This window comes from Gymnodraco acuticeps, unplaced genomic scaffold (genome assembly GCF_902827175.1).
Source record: "Gymnodraco acuticeps unplaced genomic scaffold, fGymAcu1.1, whole genome shotgun sequence".
Lineage (NCBI taxonomy): Eukaryota > Metazoa > Chordata > Actinopteri > Perciformes > Bathydraconidae > Gymnodraco > Gymnodraco acuticeps.
The window spans coordinates 364527-381858 of record NW_022989748.1 but is presented as its reverse complement, the minus strand read 5'-3'; the positions used below and the strand labels follow the sequence as shown (position 1 = coordinate 381858).

The window sequence follows — 17332 nt, the reverse complement described above, 5'->3', positions numbered from 1 at the left end:
TTAAAAGTTTGATATGCTTGCAACACAATCCTCTATTTTAATGGCAACAAATGATTTTTTCACATTCTCGTTAACATTTTGTTCCCATCACAAGCACCTGAAGGTCAGACTACACATGCCTCATGTGTCCCTTTGTTACTAAGCATGAGGTTTGTTTCAATGCCACCGTCAGAAATTGCATGACAAACATTTTCCATTTGTCTGGTGCAGTGGTGAAAAGTAGGTAGATTTACTGTACTCGAGTATAATGTTGACATACTTGTAAATGTTGCTACTTTGTACCTCAACTACTTTACTGATTCAGATTAATGTGAAATAACATTTGAGTTAAACCTGGGGTAAAATGCACAAACTACCCTCTAGTAAAATGAACACCTAAGCAAAACAGGATATGATTGAGAAATTGGCTAATCTGCATAGTGAGTACTTTAGATGCTAATACTGTTGTACTTCATTTGAGTAACATTTTAAATGCAGTACTTTAAAAATTGTAAAGGAGCATTACAACACTCTTCAATTACAAGATCCGAGTACCTTTCCCACCGCTGATCTGGTGTCAACTAATGCAAATAATCAAAAGCGCTTCACAATGGCACAATATATTTGACACAAAGTGGTTACTTACATTTTCACAAAAAAAAATAAATGCACTTAATGTCAAACTAATCAGAAGTTAACATTTCCTTGTAATTTTTCAAGCTATACATTGCTCACTTGTGGTTGGAAAAAGTTGGATGTCAATTGTCCTTCACTGAACAAACTTCTACACCACGCCATTTCAACTGGGTGTTAATAAAGTATCACAGTTAAGAGCTGTCGTACACTTATTTATTTGGTATCAAATTCCAGCAATCTGGAAATACAAGTAAGGATTTAACTGTGCACTCCAAACTATAACATGTCCAGGAAAGGCTGTACCACAGCTTGGAAAACTGCAGGATTGTGTTGCAGAACAAGATGGCTTTGGACCTCTCTTCATGACAACCGGTTTCTGCAAAGGAAGAAAACGTTTTAGACGGGTAGCAAAAAAAACAACCATTTGTTTATGTTCTGATCAGAGGGGTAACCAATCAGTCATGAATTATCAGACTGGGGCGGTAATTAGAAACTCATCACTTTGATGCAAGGAATACTACAACACTGAACATCAATTACTCACCCTGCACCTCACAACTTGTGGAGGTGTGAGAGGCATGTTTTTTTTAAAAACTCTAGGTAAGACAGGGTGAGTAATTGATAAGTATTTGGCATCAATAATCACAAGATACTTACATCAGCTTGAAACTATGCAATGTGTCTAGATGTTAGGTATTACGACAGCAGAGTATACATGTATACACGAGGACTCACCTGGGCAAACCCCTTTGTTGTTGAGAAGTGAGCATCATGTTCCAGAGAGGCATCTGCAAGAGACAAAGGTCACGTGTCAGCACAACATTTTAACAGTCTTGAACAGTTTAAGATGACGTGTACTGATGTCAGATATAGATTTTCTCAACAGGAGTTCAGACGAACGAGATTCCATAGATATATCTCATCATTTTCAGCAAGGCTGGAATAATGGCTGTTGGTTCTGTGTTTAGAGTCAGGACAGCTTACCTTTGAACTCAGCAGCACAGCTTTAGGCCTTCAGTCAATTCATCTGTTGGCAGAATACAGGTACATTTTAACTATGCATCTCCACTTCTACAATTTTAAACAAGTTAGCTACATCGACCAGGAGGCAAGATAAAGCAAACAAATTAAATAATGCAGTTTCTCAGTTGTTCGTGTCGTTTCACATCGGTTCAAAGTGAGCTAAGTTCATCATCATTGAAACTGCATTATGAAATGACATGAAGAATAAAAAATAAAGAGTAAGGAGACTCACCCTTAAAATGTTCTCAGCATGTCCACAGCTTCACACATGATTTCTTGAGTCATTGAGTCTTACATGTTGAGATGTCCATGAGCCGTACATGTGTCGCTCTTCCCTAAAGCATCTTGAGAAAATCAGACCAAGTAGAGAAAGAGACTTTAAACCACCTGCTTGGAAAGCAATCATTTTTATCAGTTCATTTAAGGGTCATCAGATTAAAGGTTGACATCACTGAAATCAGACATATGCTTGTCTTTTAAACATTCATCAATTGGATAGTTTATTTCTGCTGAAGGCAAGCTCACCTGCAGCAGTCGTGCATCGTGCTGTTCTCACACATCACTAAAGTCAGACGGCGTCACACCTGCAACAAGTAAAGGACGAGTTATTCAAAGCCACCTCACATGAATCAGAGCCATTTGAATTCTCGTTTAATCAGTTCGGTAACCAATCAGTCATGAATTTTCAGACTGGGGCGGTAATAAGGAAATCATCACTTTAGACATGTGCAGCCGCTCTGAAAGCAAACATGTTTATCATGTACCTGCAGCAGTCCTGCAGCGGTGCTGATCCACGAGTCAGATTGCATCAGATTGCATCACAGCTGCAACAGGTAAAATAAAAAGTTAAACTCGAACTCACATGAAATCATAAATATTTGAAATCTTGTTTTATCAGAGGGGTAACCTATCAGTCATGAATTATCAGACTGGGGCGGTAATTAGAAACTCATCACTTTGACGCAAGGCATACTAAACATTTTGAACATCAATTATTCACCCTGTTACTTTCATAAAGTTTCTTCCATTCCTCCAGTGAATTAATTTTAGTGACTTACAGCACATCTGTTTACAAAGCATCTCACGACTTGGGGAGGTGTTTGAGATGCATGTTTTTTCAACAGTAAGGAAACAGGGTGAGTAACTGATAGTAAGAGAGGCAAAATAAAGCTCCAAAATTAAACAATGTTAAATAATGCAGTTTCTCAGTTGTTCGTGTCGTTTCACATCGGTTCAAAGTGAGCTAAGTTCATCATCATTGGAACTGCATTATGAAATGACATGTAGAATCAAATAAAGAGTAAAGGAGACTCACCCTAAAACCTTTCTCAGCATGTCCTCAGATTCACACATCCACTGGTAAGAGGCCCTGAATAAGAAATTAACTTTATTAGAGTTCCAAATATTACTTTTGTGGCAAATCACAATTAAAATGCTTGATCAGGGCAAGGACAAAAGTATTCATATTAATTCACACTCTGTCATGTGTAAGGCCAACAGGTGACCACTCCCCATGTTGCAGGACGGCATGAGTCGGCCAATATCACTTTAAAGTGTCTCACATCAGAATAATTAAGTCCAGTCACAGTCATTCAGTACAGGTCTGTGTAATTATCATCATTGAGAGACACTGCGGTCACAGCAAACGAGCGGCAGCCATTTTTAATAAGAGTCTAAAAACGAGTTAAAAATGTCACTAAATACTAGTACATACAGCATTTAGAGAACATCCGGCAGGATAGTGAAAAGCTAGCTCGGTGCTGAGCATGAGATAAAAGCTAACACACCACTGGGGAGTGTAAATTGGTAGAAAAGTGTAAATGCTCAATTTCATATTGACTGTAATGTCACAGCAGTATTTTACTAATGTTACATATTATAATAAACACGTACTATTTAACAATCAGGTGTGCGAGATGATTGTTTCTTTAACCTGTTGCGTGCAGAGGTCTAGATAACAGTCTGAAGAAGTTTAATAAAGGGGACGTGAGCACCATCTCCCTGGTGCTGGGCTTTAACATTAAAGCACTGTAGTTAAAAACGTGTAAAATAAATTAAGACACTAAAGTATGTCATCGTTTAATCAGTTCGGTAACCAATCAGTCATGAATTTTCAGACTGGGGCGGTAATAAGGAAATCATCACTTTAGACATGTGCAGCCGCTCTGAAAGCAAACATGTTTATCATGTACCTGCAGCAGTCCTGCAGCGGTGCTGATCCACGAGTCAGATTGCATCAGATGGTGTCACACCTGCAACAGGTAAATAAAAAGAAGGCTGAGTTAGCAAACCCAGTGAACTCTCCTGAAGTCATAAGTACTTTAAATCTTGTTTTATCAGAGGGGTAACCAATCAGTCATGAATTATCAGACTGGGGCGGTAATTAGAAACTCATCACTTTGACGCAAGGAATACTAAACATTTTGAACATCAATTATTCACCCTGTTACTTTCATAAAGTTTCTTCCATTCCTCCAGTGAATGCATTTTAGGACCTTAACAGCACATCTGTCTACAAAGCATCTCACAACTTGGAGGTGTATGAGATTTAGGGCTGTCCCGAATACCATTTTTCGGGCTCTGGATATTCGGCAGCGAATATTCGGTGCACTTCAACACGCATGTGTAACGTTACCGTTTGAACGGCAGATAAAGCAGCTTCATCATGGCAACTGGACAACAGCTAAGCTACTACTTAAAGCATTCAGGTGACTTTTCATAGTCGTTGTACCACCGTGGTAGGCCAGTTTCATATTGCATATTTGGCACACTGCCTTCGTCCAATTTAAAATGGTCCCACACAGCTGAGGTCTTCGGCATTTTGTTTTCAGGTGAGTGTGAAGCGTGACGTTCGTGACGCTGTGAGTGAAAGCGATGTGAGGCGCCCAAGCTGTGATTGTATATATTTTCCGCATTTTAACAGTGCAATTAAAAAGTATAAATATAGTAAAAGAATGTGTCAAGTCACCTATATTGATAGCATACATTTAGAAGAAAAATAAAGAATAACGAAAACCGAATAGGCCAACGACCAAATATTCGGATACAGCCCTAATGAGATGAATGTTTTTTCAAGTCAAGCCAGGGTGAGTAACTGATTATAAGTATTTGACTAATCACAAGATACTTACATTCGCTTGGGCCATCCTGATAACTAGGGTTCCCAGTTCAGCATTGATGCTGACCTTTAGAGCAGTGAGCATCATGATCCAGAGAGGCATCTGCAAGAGACAAAGGTCACGTGTCAGCACAACATTTTAACAGTTTAAGTTGACGTGTACTGATGTCAGATATAGATTTTCTCAACAGGAGTTCAGACGAACGAGATTCCATAGATATATCTCATCATTTTCAGCAAGGCTGGAATAATGGCTGTTGGTTCTGTGTTTAGAGTCAGGACAGCTTACCTTTGAACTCAGCAGCACAGCTTTAGGCCTTCAGTCAATTCATCTGTTGGCAGAATACAGGTACATTTTAACTATGCATCTACATTTCTACAATTTTAAACAAGTTAGCTACATCGACCAGGAGGCAAGATAAAGCAAACAAATTAAATAATGCAGTTTCTCAGTTGTTCGTGTCGTTTCACATCGGTTCAAAGTGAGCTAAGTTCATCATCATTGGAACTGCATTATGAAATGACATGTAGAATAAGGAGTAAAGGAGACTCACCCTAAACATTTTCTCAGCATGTCCTCAGCTTCACAAAAGATTCCTTCAGTCAATTCATCTGTTGGCAGAATACGGGTACATTTTAACTATGCATCTACATTTCTCCAATTGTTAACACAAGTTAGCTACATAGATCAGGAGCTCCAAAATTAAACAGATAATAAATAATGCAGTTTCTCAGTTGTTCGTGTCGTTTCACATCGGTTCAAAGTGAGCTAAGTTCATCATCATTGGAACTGCATTATAAAATGACATGAAGAATACAAATAAAGAGTAAAGGAGACTCACCATTCAGCTTTTCTCAGCTTCACACATCCACTGGTACGAGGCACTGAATAAGAAATTGGGACTTTAGTAGAGGTCAAAATATTACTTTTGTGGCAAATCACAATTGAAATATTTGATCAGGGCTTTGGTGAGAAACTGCCATGTGACATTATCGTCCAGATGTTTGACGGTTTTACACAATTTCATGCTTTCAAACAGTATTTCTTCAAATCATTTACACTTACATGTTGAAATATTCCTGTGTTGTCCTTGCCCAAAGCATCTTGAGAAACAAAGAGAGTTTAAACCACCTGCTTACATTTTTTATTATTTCTATCAGTTCATTTAGCGGTAATCAGATTAAATGTTGACATCACTGAAATCAGACATATGCTTGTCAAATGATCATCATATTTACACTCCAAGACAGAATAAACTCTTAAGCCACATTTCACTCACCTCAGTGCACTTGCAGCCGATTAGAAGAGCGCAGGCCAATCTAAAGAAAAATAAAAAATCAGTTTGATTATCGCATTACACGATGCATTAGGTGGAGCCCATGTGCTGCTCAGAATCCATTAACGAAGTTTATTCAAAGCTAATTCGGCAGGAGTTATGCTACTCAGAGTTTGAGTTATGTTTTCCACAAAAGATTTCAGTGAGAGAGTTCAATTGAAACATCACTGTAGCATGAGAGTCTGAGACTCCATGTTACACCCTGCTTTCACAGCCATTTAAAGAACATCTGACCATATATATGTTAACGAGCCACATGGTGTGGATAATTTACCTTTGCAGCAAGCAGTCTGGATCGTTCTTCCCCATCTAGAAACAAAAAGGAAGAATGCTTTAGCGGGGTGTAGCTAGCATGTCATTTCCTCTGTAGGCCGCCACGTGACCACTCCACGTGTGCAGGACTTCTTATTATACATCCATGTTGCAGAACGACATGAGTCGGCAAACATCACTTTAAAGTGTCTCACATCAGAATAATTAAGTCCAGTCACAGTCATTCAGTACAGGTCTGTGTAATTATCATCATTGAGAGACACTGCGGTCACAGCAAACGAGCGGCAGCCATTTTTAATAAGAGTCTAAAAACGAGTTAAAAATGTCACTAAATACTACATACAGCATTTAGAGAACATCCGGCAGGATAGTGAACAGCTAGCTCGGTGCTGAGCATGAGATAAAAGCTAACACGCCACTGGGGAGTGTAAATTAGTAGAAAAGTTCAATTGCATATGAATTTTAATGTCACAGCAGTATTTTACTAATCTTACAATAAACACGTATTATTTAACAATCAGGTGTGCGAGATGATTGTTTTTTTAACCTGGTGCGTGCAGAGGTCTGGATAACAGTCTGAAGAAGTTTAATGGAGGGGACGTGAGCACCATCTCGCCGACGAGGGGCTTTAACATTAAAGCACTGTCGTTAAAACGTGTAAAGTAAATACGGACACTAAAGTATTTAATTTTTAAATCAGAGAAGTACCAATCAGTCATGACAGTTCAGACTGGGGCCGTTATAAGGAAATCACCACTTTAGACATTAGACTTGTGCAGCAGCTCTGAAAGACAACATTTGATAATGTACCTGCAGCAGTCCTGCACCTGTTCCCCACACACACGACTACAGTCAGACGGCGTCACACCTGCAACAAGTAAAGGACGAGTTATTCAAAGCCACCTCACATGAATCAGAGCCATTTGAATTCTTGTTTAATCAGTTCGGTAACCAATCAGTCATGAATTTTCAGACTGGGGCGGTAATAAGGAAATCATCACTTTAGACATGTGCAGCCGCTCTGAAAGCAAACATGTTTATCATGTACCTGCAGCAGTCCTGCAGCGGTGCTGATCCACGAGTCAGATTGCATCAGATGGTGTCACACCTGCAACAGGTAAATAAAAAGAAGGCTGAGTTAGCAAACCCAGTGAACTCTCCTGAAGTCATAAGTACTTTAAATCTTGTTTTATCAGAGGGGTAACCAATCAGTCATGAATTATCAGACTGGGGCGGTAATTAGAAACTCATCACTTTGACGCAAGGAATACTAATCATTTATTAATATCAATTATTCACCCTGTTACTTTCATAAAGTTTCTTCCATTCCTCCAGTGAATTCATTTTACAACCTTAACAGCATATCTGTTGACAAAGCATCTCACGACTTGGGGAAGTGTATGAGATGCATGTTTTTTTTCAAGGCGTCCAGGCAAGCCAGGGTGAGTAACTGATTATAAGTATTTGACTAATCACAAGATACTTACATTCGCTTGGGCCATCCTGATAACTAGGGTTCCCAGTTCAGCATTGATGCTGACCTTTAGAGCAGTGAGCATCATGTTCCAGAGAGGCATCTGCAAGAGACAAAGGTCACGTGTCAGCACAACATTTTAACAGTTTAAGATGACGTGTACTGATGTCAGATATAGATTTTCTCAACAGGAGTTCAGACGAACGAGATTCCATAGATATATCTCATCATTTTCAGCAAGGCTGGAATAATGGCTGTTGGTTCTGTGTTTAGAGTCAGGACAGCTTACCTTTGAACTCAGCAGCACAGCTTTAGGCCTTCAGTCAATTCATCTGTTGGCAGAATACAGGTACATTTTAACTATGCATCTCCACTTCTACAATTTTAAACAAGTTAGCTACATCGACCAGGAGGCAAGATAAAGCAAACAAATTAAATAATGCAGTTTCTCAGTTGTTCGTGTCGTTTCACATCGGTTCAAAGTGAGCTAAGTTCATCATCATTGGAACTGCATTATGAAATGACATGAAGAATAAGGAGTAAAGGAGACTCACCCTAAACATTTTCTCAGCATGTCCTCAGCTTCACAAAAGATTCCTTCAGTCAATTCATCTGTTGGCAGAATACGGGTACATTTTAACTATGCATCTACATTTCTCCAATTGTTAACACAAGTTAGCTACATAGATCAGGAGCTCCAAAATTAAACAGATAATAAATAATGCAGTTTCTCAGTTGTTCGTGTCGTTTCACATCGGTTCAAAGTGAGCTAAGTTCATCATCATTGGAACTGCATTATGAAATGACATGAAGAATAAAAATAAAGAGTAAAGGAGACTCACCGTTCAGCTTTTCTCAGCTTCACACATCCACTGGTACGAGGCACTGAATAAGAAATTGGGACTTTAGTAGAGGTCAAAATATTACTTTTGTGGCAAATCACAATTGAAATATTTGATCAGGGCTTTGGTGAGAAACTGCCATGTGACATTATCGTCCAGATGTTTGACGGTTTTACACAATTTCATGCTTTCAAACAGTATTTCTTCAAATCATTTACATGTTGAAATATTCCTGTGTTGTCCTTGCCCAAAGCATCTTGAGAAACAAAGAGAGTTTAAACCACCTGCTTACATTTTTTATTATTTCTATCAGTTCATTTAGCGGTAATCAGATTAAATGTTGACATCACTGAAATCAGACATATGCTTGTCAAATGATCATCATATTTACACTCCAAGACAGAATAAACTCTTAAGCCACATTTCACTCACCTCAGTGCACTTGCAGCCGATTAGAAGAGCGCAGGCCAATCTAAAGAAAAATTAAAAATCAGTTTGATTATCGCATTACACGATGCATTAGGTGGAGCCCATGTGCTGCTCAGAATCCATTAACGAAGTTTATTCAAAGCTAATTCGGCAGGAGTTATGCTACTCAGAGTTTGAGTTATGTTTTCCACAAAAGATTTCAGTGAGAGAGTTCAATTGAAACATCACTGTAGCATGAGAGTCTGAGACTCCATGTTACACCCTGCTTTCACAGCCATTTAAAGAACATCTGACCATATATATGTTAACGAGCCACATGGTGTGGATAATTTACCTTTGCAGCAAGCAGTCTGTGGATCGTTCTTCCCCATCTAGAAACAAAAAGGAAGAATGCTTTAGCGGGGTGTAGCTAGCATGTCATTTCCTCTGTAGGCCGCCACGTGACCACTCCACGTGTGCAGGACTTCTTATTATACATCCATGTTGCAGAACGACATGAGTCGGCAAACATCACTTTAAAGTGTCTCACATCAGAATAATTAAGTCCAGTCACAGTCATTCAGTACAGGTCTGTGTAATTATCATCATTGAGAGACACTGCGGTCACAGCAAACGAGCGGCAGCCATTTTTAATAAGAGTCTAAAAACGAGTTAAAAATGTCACTAAATACTACATACAGCATTTAGAGAACATCCGGCAGGATAGTGAACAGCTAGCTCGGTGCTGAGCATGAGATAAAAGCTAACACACCACTGGGGAGTGTAAATTGGTAGAAAAGTGTAAAAGCTCAATTGCATATTAATTTTAATGTCACAGCAGTAGGTTACTAATCTTACATATTATAATAAACACGTACTATTTAACAATCAGGTGTGATAGGGTTGTTTCTTTAACCTGGTGCGTGCAGAAGTGTGGATAACGCTAGGAAGACGACCATCCTGAAATCCTGATGAAGAGTAATGGCGAAGCAGTCAGTGAGCAGCACCATCTCCCCGACGCTGGGCTTCAACATCCAAGCACTGGAGCACGCGCATTTATACGCCCGAGCAGACACACACACACACAGGGCCGCCCCTGACCAACTTGGGACCCCAAGCGACATTGTGAGATGAGGCCCCCCCCCAACCAACCAACAGGAGTGAAAACATTTTTTTTGGAAACAAAGTAGGCTACTTTGCAAATATAATTCCTGTTTATTATTATTATCAACACAGTTACTTTTTTATACAGTGAGGTAAATGGTAAATGTGCATGTATGTCGTTCAGTATGCGTTTACAGGTGAATACGTCTGCATTTCCTGCCAAATACTAGCCTCAAAAAGATTAGAATATAGTTAATGCAAATAAACTACTTCTACTAATAATCATAATCAATTCAATAATATAAATAATATATTATAATATAGTTGTAATATAGTCAAGACAAAACATGCTTATTACATGCTCAAAAAATAATATTTCTTAAATCTGTATTCAAATGTAGTTCCCTCTGTCAGCAATGTATCAACAACTACACACACATTTCTATCAGTATTTCTCTGTGTTGTGGTTGACATGATGATGACTGTTAGGAGTTAAGGGGAGAGGCTGAGAATCACCATGAAATGTGCAAATTGACATAAAAATGAATAAAAGGGGGGAAATGCTCCATGTTTTTTAGGCTGTAAACTTTAACTGTTATGTAAGCCAACTAGACAGACAGTGTATCACTCTTCCTCCTGTACATTAGCAGATAAAAGTCATAAAATACTTGAATGAATGGTAAATAAAGAATGCTGGAAATAACTGCATCTCCATTAGCCTATGCTATTGTTACGTCCCGACTAGGGGAAAAGGAAAGCAACATACACCAGAATGGAATTGGTAATAGTTATAAGTAGTTTTATTATAAAGCAAGGTGAAACAAAATGGAAGGCACGCAGCCTGAACAAACAAACGGACCAAAAGGGCGCCGACTTAACTAATGAACAAACAAAAGGAGGACTCTAACAAAGGGAGCCTGTTTACATACAAAGGAATAGATAATAACGAACTAAATAGCAACTAAAACCCTCACTGTCAAAGTGGTACAGTATAAATACAGGAAGCTGTAAAAAAACACAACTGAATTAGATTACAACAGTCACACAACACTAAACTAATCGAGACACATCTAATCACAATAACACGGATCAACACGGACCACACAAGTTAACCTACTGTCAACAAATTCACACACAAACTAGCAACTAGCGAGAGGCCTCCGCTCACCCAGCAGAGTCTCCAGAGTGATCGTCAGCCACAGGCTTTGAAGTAATCTCCAGCAGGTGCGCGCCGGCTGTGTGCTGCGATTGGAGTGCGTCGGGCCCGGCGTGCTCCAATCACAATCTTCGGGAGGCGGACCAGGAGATTGCAGCCAATGACGTCAGGGCACCCGCACAGCTCATTTACATATAAGACCGGAGACGACCAGAAAGGCAGCAGCCGTAACACTCCCCCCTTAAGACACAAACCCACAGGTTTTGTGAACCTAGCACACTAACGAAACTCCTAATAACACACATTCTAACATCACTAAACAACCCTACCTAATAACACACACTAACATCACAAACTCAACCTGCCTAATAACACACACTAACATCACAAACTAACCTGCCTAATAACACACACTAACATCACAAACTGGCTTCTCCTCGAACACAGCTTTATCTGGAAGCACCGGCACAAACACAGGCTCAGGCAATGAGACATCAGAGTCACTTTTACTTGCCTGTGCACTTGTGTGTGTAACCAGGCCAATGCTTTTTGGCTGGGCCATATTCTGCCGCTGTTCTTTACGCTTCAGCGCTGCACAGTTGGCGATGACATGTCCAGGTTGGTGATAGTAAAAACACTCTCTCTCCTCTCTGGTTACATTATACACATTCAACGGCTCAGTAGATGGTGCGGCAGACACACGGCGTGACCTCTCAGTAGCGACAGGGGAAAACACAGATGTATGCGTCAACACATATTCATCGGCTAACACAGCAGCAGCAGAGAGAGAGTTTACCTTTTGTTCATTCACGTACATAACAATGCGATCAGGCAAACTTTTCTTGCGGTAGCAATGCGCTCGAAGGCACCAAAATAGGCATCCACCTCAGTCTCACAGAAGGTTGGCACTAGCGAAATATTGTTACTCATGTCAAAGGCAGGTGAATGAGCTGGAAATGGCAAGTTTCTTCCGGCAGGATCAGAAGCACCGGATGCGCGCAGTTGGGAGTCTGGCTCCAGCTGACGCATCCTGACTTCCTTGTCTGCCCCAATTTCTAGCCTCCGCACCTCTAGCTGGAACTGTATCTGGCTCTCCTTATCTGCCGCCTCCAACTGAAGACGGGCGAGACGGACCTTCAGTTTACTCCCTTCCCGAGAGTCTGAGCTGCCAGGAGACGGTGGATTGTAACGAGGCGGCGTGGACGGTGCTTCAAACTGCCCGCCGCCTTCGCCATCACCACCTTCTCCTTTAGGCAGGACATTAGGCACAGTGAGCTCAGCTTATGCAGGCAGCACCAGAAAACCCCTTTCCACCAACTCATCCACCACCAGAGCCTGTAACTCTTTTTTTAATAATTGTTTTTCCACTGGGAGACTGAAATGTTGCGCTATCTCAAATAAGTCGCCCTTACGACACAGGTCCAGATGCTCATAGGACGGACAGACCAAGTGCCATATTCAGAAACTGCACACAAAATCCACCAAATTGTTTTTAGCAATAAAAAAACACTTATAACCCCAGGAATTAAATTATTTATCCCGGACGAGCCCCCATGTATGTAATTTACGTCCCAACTAGGGGAAGAGGAAAGCAACATACACCAGAATGGAATTAGTTATAAGTAGTTTTATTATAAAGCAAGGTGAAACAAAATGGAAGGCACGCAGCCTGAACAAACAAAAGGGCCAAAAGGGCGCCGACTGAATAGTAAACTTAAATAGTACTTCACACCGAGTACTTTTCACCCGTAGTTTTCACCCGTACTTTTCACCCGTACTTTTCACCCGTACTTTTCGCGTTTAGTTCCGTTAGTACCCCTGATGTCGCGTTCACACCAAAAAAATAACTAGTAAGTGCCGGGAACTTTTCACCCCATTTTTAGCGCCTGCTGAGAGCAGGTACTTTCCTGGGGGAAAAAAGTACCACAGTTCTGATTGGCTGGGCGATTGCAAACCACGCCCCGTAAAACTCTGAAATGTTTTGTAGAGCCGCCATTTTATTATCCTCGCATTAGCATTATTAGCATTAGCATTCGCCCAGCACACAAACGCAGAGAGACTAACTTATGGCAACACAAAAGAAAACATGGGAGCGGTGGAGATGAGGAGGTGTCAGCGTTCTGGCGATTTACTCGGAAGGCTTCATTTGTTTGGCACCCTGCAACAATCTGGGTTGTTTGCCCCCCAGGAAAAATAATTGCCCACCCTGCTAATAATATTAACTAAGATGGGAGGTGAGAAGAGTCTGCTCTCTGAGCATCTCAAAATGATAAAGACAATGACGCACCCAGCAATTTGTAATGTAATGTCAATTTGACAAACAAGATATGAAATTTCCAATCGAAAAACACTGTTAACTTTACTATAGGTGTGTACAATCGTAGATAAAAAATATAGCTAGATGACTTAATCCTAAACTAAGCCTGAACGCACAAAAAGGTCTTCAACAACTATATTGATTGCATTAAAGTTAAATTATATTCTGCCATTTCATTTCATTTTTCATTTCAAACCTTTATTTAACCAGATTGGTCCCATTGATATCATAGATCTCTTTTTCCAGGGAGACCTGCAGCATATCGTTCCACATGAAACATAAAACAATAAAGGACATTATACATTATATTTACAGGATACATTTGCATAGTTATAGACATTTACAAGTGGCCATAGTATCAACGAGCATTTCATTTAGCCTAGCTTTAAAAACATGCAGAGGAATGAGATTGCTCAGTTTCAATTCTTGCTGAAGACTGTTCCAAGCAAATGGAGCTGCGCACATAAAAGCTGTCTTACCTAAGACAGTCCTTGCTCTTGGCACATCTAACAATACTACATCATGCAATCTCAGACAATAGCTGCTTGCAACTCTCTGTGTTATCAGAGAGCAGATATAATATGGGAGTTTACCCACCAAAGCTTTATAAATAAAAATGTACCAATGACTGAGCCTCTTTACAGTAAGTGATGGCAGACCTGCCTTGGCATACAGGGTACAGTGATGAGTAAGTGCTTTACAATTTGTGACAAATCTCAGTGCGCTGTGATAGGCGGCATCTAACTTGTTCAGGCAATAGGCAGGTGCATTCATATACAACAAATCACCATAGTCCAGCACAGGTAAAAAGGTCACAGTGACTAGCCTTTTCCTGGCTTCAAAAGAGAAACAGGACTTGTTTCTGAAAAAGAAAACTAGTCTAACCCTCAGCTTTTTAAGCAGGTTATTGACATGAAGTTTAAAAGTAAGACAATCATCCAGCCAGATACCTAGGTATTTATAACTGGTAACCACTTCAAGTACTTGTCCTTGCATAGTAACAATATCCAAAACAGGCTCTGGTGTCTTTTTAGCTTTTGAAAATAGCATTACCTTGGTTTTATCAACATTTAAAATAAGCTTAAGTTCAGCAAGCTGAGTCTGAATAATGTTAAAAACAGCCTGTAATTTAACACCAGCCTCCTTAATGGAGGAACCTGCACAATACATCACGGTATCATCAGCATACAAATGTAAAGTAGCTTCATCCACATTTTCACCTAAACTGTTGATATATATGGAGAATAAAAGTGGACCTAAAACAGAACCTTGAGGAACACCATTAGCAATGTTTAACCACTCAGAAGACAGCCCATCAAAGTGAACACATTGGAACCTTTCAGAGAGGTAGTTCACAAACCAACCCACTGCATGGCTGGATATGCCAATACTGAGTAGCCTCTGCTTCAAGATGCGATGATCGACGGTATCAAACGCTTTGGAAAGGTCAATAAATAGAGCTGCACAACTCTGCTTATTGTCTAAAATACTCGTAATGTCATTCACCACTTTCATTGTGGCAGTGATGGTGCTATGTTGTTTTCTGAAGCCTGACTGATGTTTAGACATTTTTACATAAAAACTCCTTTACCTGTTCACTCACTAGGCGTTCGAGCACCTTCGCCAGAACTGACAATTTAGAGATTGGCCTATAGTTATTTTAAATAGTTGCCTCCCCTCCTTTTAGTAAAGGCAAGACATAAGCTGACTTCCATACTTTTGGAATTGCATTTGTGCTGAGGGAGAGGTTAAAAAGAGTAGTAAGAGGAAGAGCAATAAAATCTACAGCTATCTTTAAAAAGAAAGGTTCTACGTTGCCATTGATTTGAGCATTTCTATTGGTGATGTTTTTGAAGACTATGAGTTAATCTCTCTTTTTTTCTCCCTCTTTCAGACTCCTCTCACTCCTATCTAGGATATTGGTTTCCTCGAGTGGAAACATCTATATCTTCAGCCTCAACCCTCTCATCGCTGCTGTTACGGTTGGACATACAGTTGAAACTTTTTGGGGATTTTTGCTTTTTTGGGGATTTCATTTTTCAATGGGAGTTATTGGTTATTTGATGGATGTGGAGATGCAAGGACTGTGGCTATTCATGTACCAGAAGATCTGAACTGCTAAAATATTATAGACTAGATCATCAACATTATGGAAGGCACCATTCTTATCCCTGCCTATATGAAAACTGCCCATTTTCATGTAAAACATGGAATGCACTACTGAAGCATCTTTGTACACAACACCCTTCTCAGCAATCCTCAAGAGCAGATATCTCGCATTTTAAGTGCCATCTTTGTGACGAAAATCAACTTGCTACTGAAACAGACTTTTTTCACCACATTGGCCAACATTTGAAAAATAATTAATTAGTTCCTTGTATTTATGTTGATTGTTCATATCAAACCAACATATATGGAAGTTTCCACACTCATAAATGGAGAAAACACAAAGTGTGTACAGTTAGAGATTTAAAACCTGGAATAGTTCACAGATCACTCTTCAATCCTTCTGCTTTGGATTCAGTTAACAGTGACACTGAGTTAAATGAGGATTTACAATTTGAAGAACTAACTTTTGAAGAACCTAGAGATTTGAGAAAAGATGTTGAGCTAAAATTAGCCTCAGTTTTACTGAAATTGGAACATAGCTACCTGGTGTCAAGTGCAGCTGTAAATATACTCCTTGAGGAACTGCAATATCTCATTGGGACTGTGTCTGTGCCGGTCACTCAGGAGACTATCACTCAGTTTTTTGTGGATCATAACTGTCGGGTAGATGAATCACTTGTCTAAGAGTTAGCGACAGAACTCTGTACCTCACATCCTATTCAACTTGTTATTGGAAAAGAAGGCCCATTATCTACTGCATGGAGGCGCAACAAATATTATAGAAGTAAGTTCTGTGTAGTGGAACCAGTAGAATATGTAATTGACCGAAAGAACAGAAGGTCCTTTCAATATATTCCTGTACTAAAAACGTTGCAGCAGGTTTTGAATTGTGAGACTATCCTCAGCAATGCAGTTAATTTAAAAGAGAAACTTCAATCAGTGTCAAGTGAGAGGCAGGTATACAGATGTCTCTGGGATGGTGCGAACTTTAAAGAAAACAGTCTTTTATCAAATGAGTGTGCAGTTTCATTAATTCTGTACATAGATGATTTTGAGGTTTGTAATCCCCTTAGGACTTCGCGCAAAATACATAAAATCTGTGCCATATACTGGATTTTAGGCAATCTTCCACCTGGTTCACACTCTTCATTGTCATCAATCTACTTGGCTACATTGATCAAAAGTGATGATGTAAAGTTGTATGGATACAAGGCAGTTCTTGAACCTTTGATTAATGATATCATTATTTTAGAGCAACATGGAATATTTGTGGCCAAGTTAGGAAAATGTGTAAAGGGAACAGTGCAATGTGTTGGTGCTGACAACCTAGGTGCTCATAGTCTTGCTGGTTTTGTGGAGAGTTTTTCGAGTGCTTATGTTTGTAGGTTTTGTACAGCTCGGAAATTAGATTTTCAAACGAGGGACGTAGGAAGTGGAGCATTCTCTTTGAGGACAGAGGAGGGTCACGCAAGACATCTTAAAACACTTGAGGAAGAATCATTGGCCAATTGTTTTGGTATTAAGAGGAGGTGTGTTTTGTCGGAAAAATTTGCTCA

The 17332-nt window shown here is 39.8% G+C and overlaps 1 long non-coding RNA gene, 13 other non-coding genes and 3 pseudogenes across 22 annotated transcripts in view; all 17 read right to left on the bottom strand.

Annotated features, from left to right (window-relative positions):
- Nucleotides 1-783: 783 nt before the first annotated feature.
- LOC117550089 overlaps nucleotides 784-17332 on the bottom strand; it is a 42683-nt gene continuing 26134 nt past the window's right edge. For 2 of the 9 annotated variants that reach the window (XR_004569570.1, XR_004569566.1), the window contains 24 exons: nucleotides 9446-9482; nucleotides 9115-9154; nucleotides 8901-8938; nucleotides 8683-8725; nucleotides 8395-8452; nucleotides 8130-8172; nucleotides 7854-7943; nucleotides 7415-7474; nucleotides 7177-7234; nucleotides 6368-6402; nucleotides 6037-6076; nucleotides 5823-5860; nucleotides 5599-5641; nucleotides 5311-5368; nucleotides 5046-5088; nucleotides 4770-4859; nucleotides 3831-3890; nucleotides 2954-3007; nucleotides 2403-2462; nucleotides 2164-2222; nucleotides 1871-1982; nucleotides 1600-1642; nucleotides 1351-1403; nucleotides 784-991 (listed from right to left, as the gene is read on the bottom strand). This is a non-coding gene — a long non-coding RNA (uncharacterized LOC117550089). Of the gene's footprint in view, nucleotides 992-1350; nucleotides 1404-1599; nucleotides 1643-1870; nucleotides 1983-2163; nucleotides 2223-2402; nucleotides 2463-2953; nucleotides 3008-3830; nucleotides 3891-4769; nucleotides 4860-5045; nucleotides 5089-5310; nucleotides 5369-5598; nucleotides 5660-5822; nucleotides 5861-6036; nucleotides 6077-6367; nucleotides 6403-7176; nucleotides 7235-7414; nucleotides 7475-7853; nucleotides 7944-8129; nucleotides 8173-8394; nucleotides 8453-8682; nucleotides 8744-8900; nucleotides 8939-9114; nucleotides 9155-9445; nucleotides 9483-17332 lie in introns of all 9 variants that reach the window. The other 7 variants (XR_004569608.1, XR_004569594.1, XR_004569603.1 and 4 more) reach the window with 7 other exon arrangements.
- LOC117532964 lies at nucleotides 1049-1123 on the bottom strand. Its single transcript, XR_004566983.1, has one exon. It is a non-coding gene; the product is annotated as a small nucleolar RNA SNORD31 (small nucleolar RNA).
- Nucleotides 1755-1818, bottom strand: LOC117532752. The gene has a single exon (XR_004566921.1). It is a non-coding gene; the product is annotated as a small nucleolar RNA SNORD29 (small nucleolar RNA).
- Nucleotides 2293-2362, bottom strand: LOC117533500 (annotated as a pseudogene).
- Nucleotides 2527-2601, bottom strand: LOC117533079. The gene has a single exon (XR_004567010.1). It is a non-coding gene; the product is annotated as a small nucleolar RNA SNORD31 (small nucleolar RNA).
- Nucleotides 2839-2902, bottom strand: LOC117532836. Its single transcript, XR_004566935.1, has one exon. It is a non-coding gene; the product is annotated as a small nucleolar RNA SNORD29 (small nucleolar RNA).
- LOC117533449 lies at nucleotides 3721-3790 on the bottom strand (annotated as a pseudogene).
- On the bottom strand, nucleotides 3969-4043 carry LOC117533127. The gene has a single exon (XR_004567018.1). It is a non-coding gene; the product is annotated as a small nucleolar RNA SNORD31 (small nucleolar RNA).
- On the bottom strand, nucleotides 5201-5264 carry LOC117532802. Its single transcript, XR_004566926.1, has one exon. It is a non-coding gene; the product is annotated as a small nucleolar RNA SNORD29 (small nucleolar RNA).
- On the bottom strand, nucleotides 5483-5546 carry LOC117533877. Its single transcript, XR_004567124.1, has one exon. It is a non-coding gene; the product is annotated as a small nucleolar RNA SNORD29 (small nucleolar RNA).
- LOC117532915 lies at nucleotides 6195-6266 on the bottom strand. Its single transcript, XR_004566963.1, has one exon. It is a non-coding gene; the product is annotated as a small nucleolar RNA SNORD26 (small nucleolar RNA).
- LOC117533548 lies at nucleotides 7057-7129 on the bottom strand. The gene has a single exon (XR_004567071.1). It is a non-coding gene; the product is annotated as a small nucleolar RNA SNORD31 (small nucleolar RNA).
- On the bottom strand, nucleotides 7305-7374 carry LOC117533405 (annotated as a pseudogene).
- LOC117533192 lies at nucleotides 7553-7627 on the bottom strand. Its single transcript, XR_004567029.1, has one exon. It is a non-coding gene; the product is annotated as a small nucleolar RNA SNORD31 (small nucleolar RNA).
- Nucleotides 8285-8348, bottom strand: LOC117533836. Its single transcript, XR_004567121.1, has one exon. It is a non-coding gene; the product is annotated as a small nucleolar RNA SNORD29 (small nucleolar RNA).
- LOC117533784 lies at nucleotides 8567-8630 on the bottom strand. The gene has a single exon (XR_004567115.1). It is a non-coding gene; the product is annotated as a small nucleolar RNA SNORD29 (small nucleolar RNA).
- On the bottom strand, nucleotides 9273-9344 carry LOC117532878. Its single transcript, XR_004566954.1, has one exon. It is a non-coding gene; the product is annotated as a small nucleolar RNA SNORD26 (small nucleolar RNA).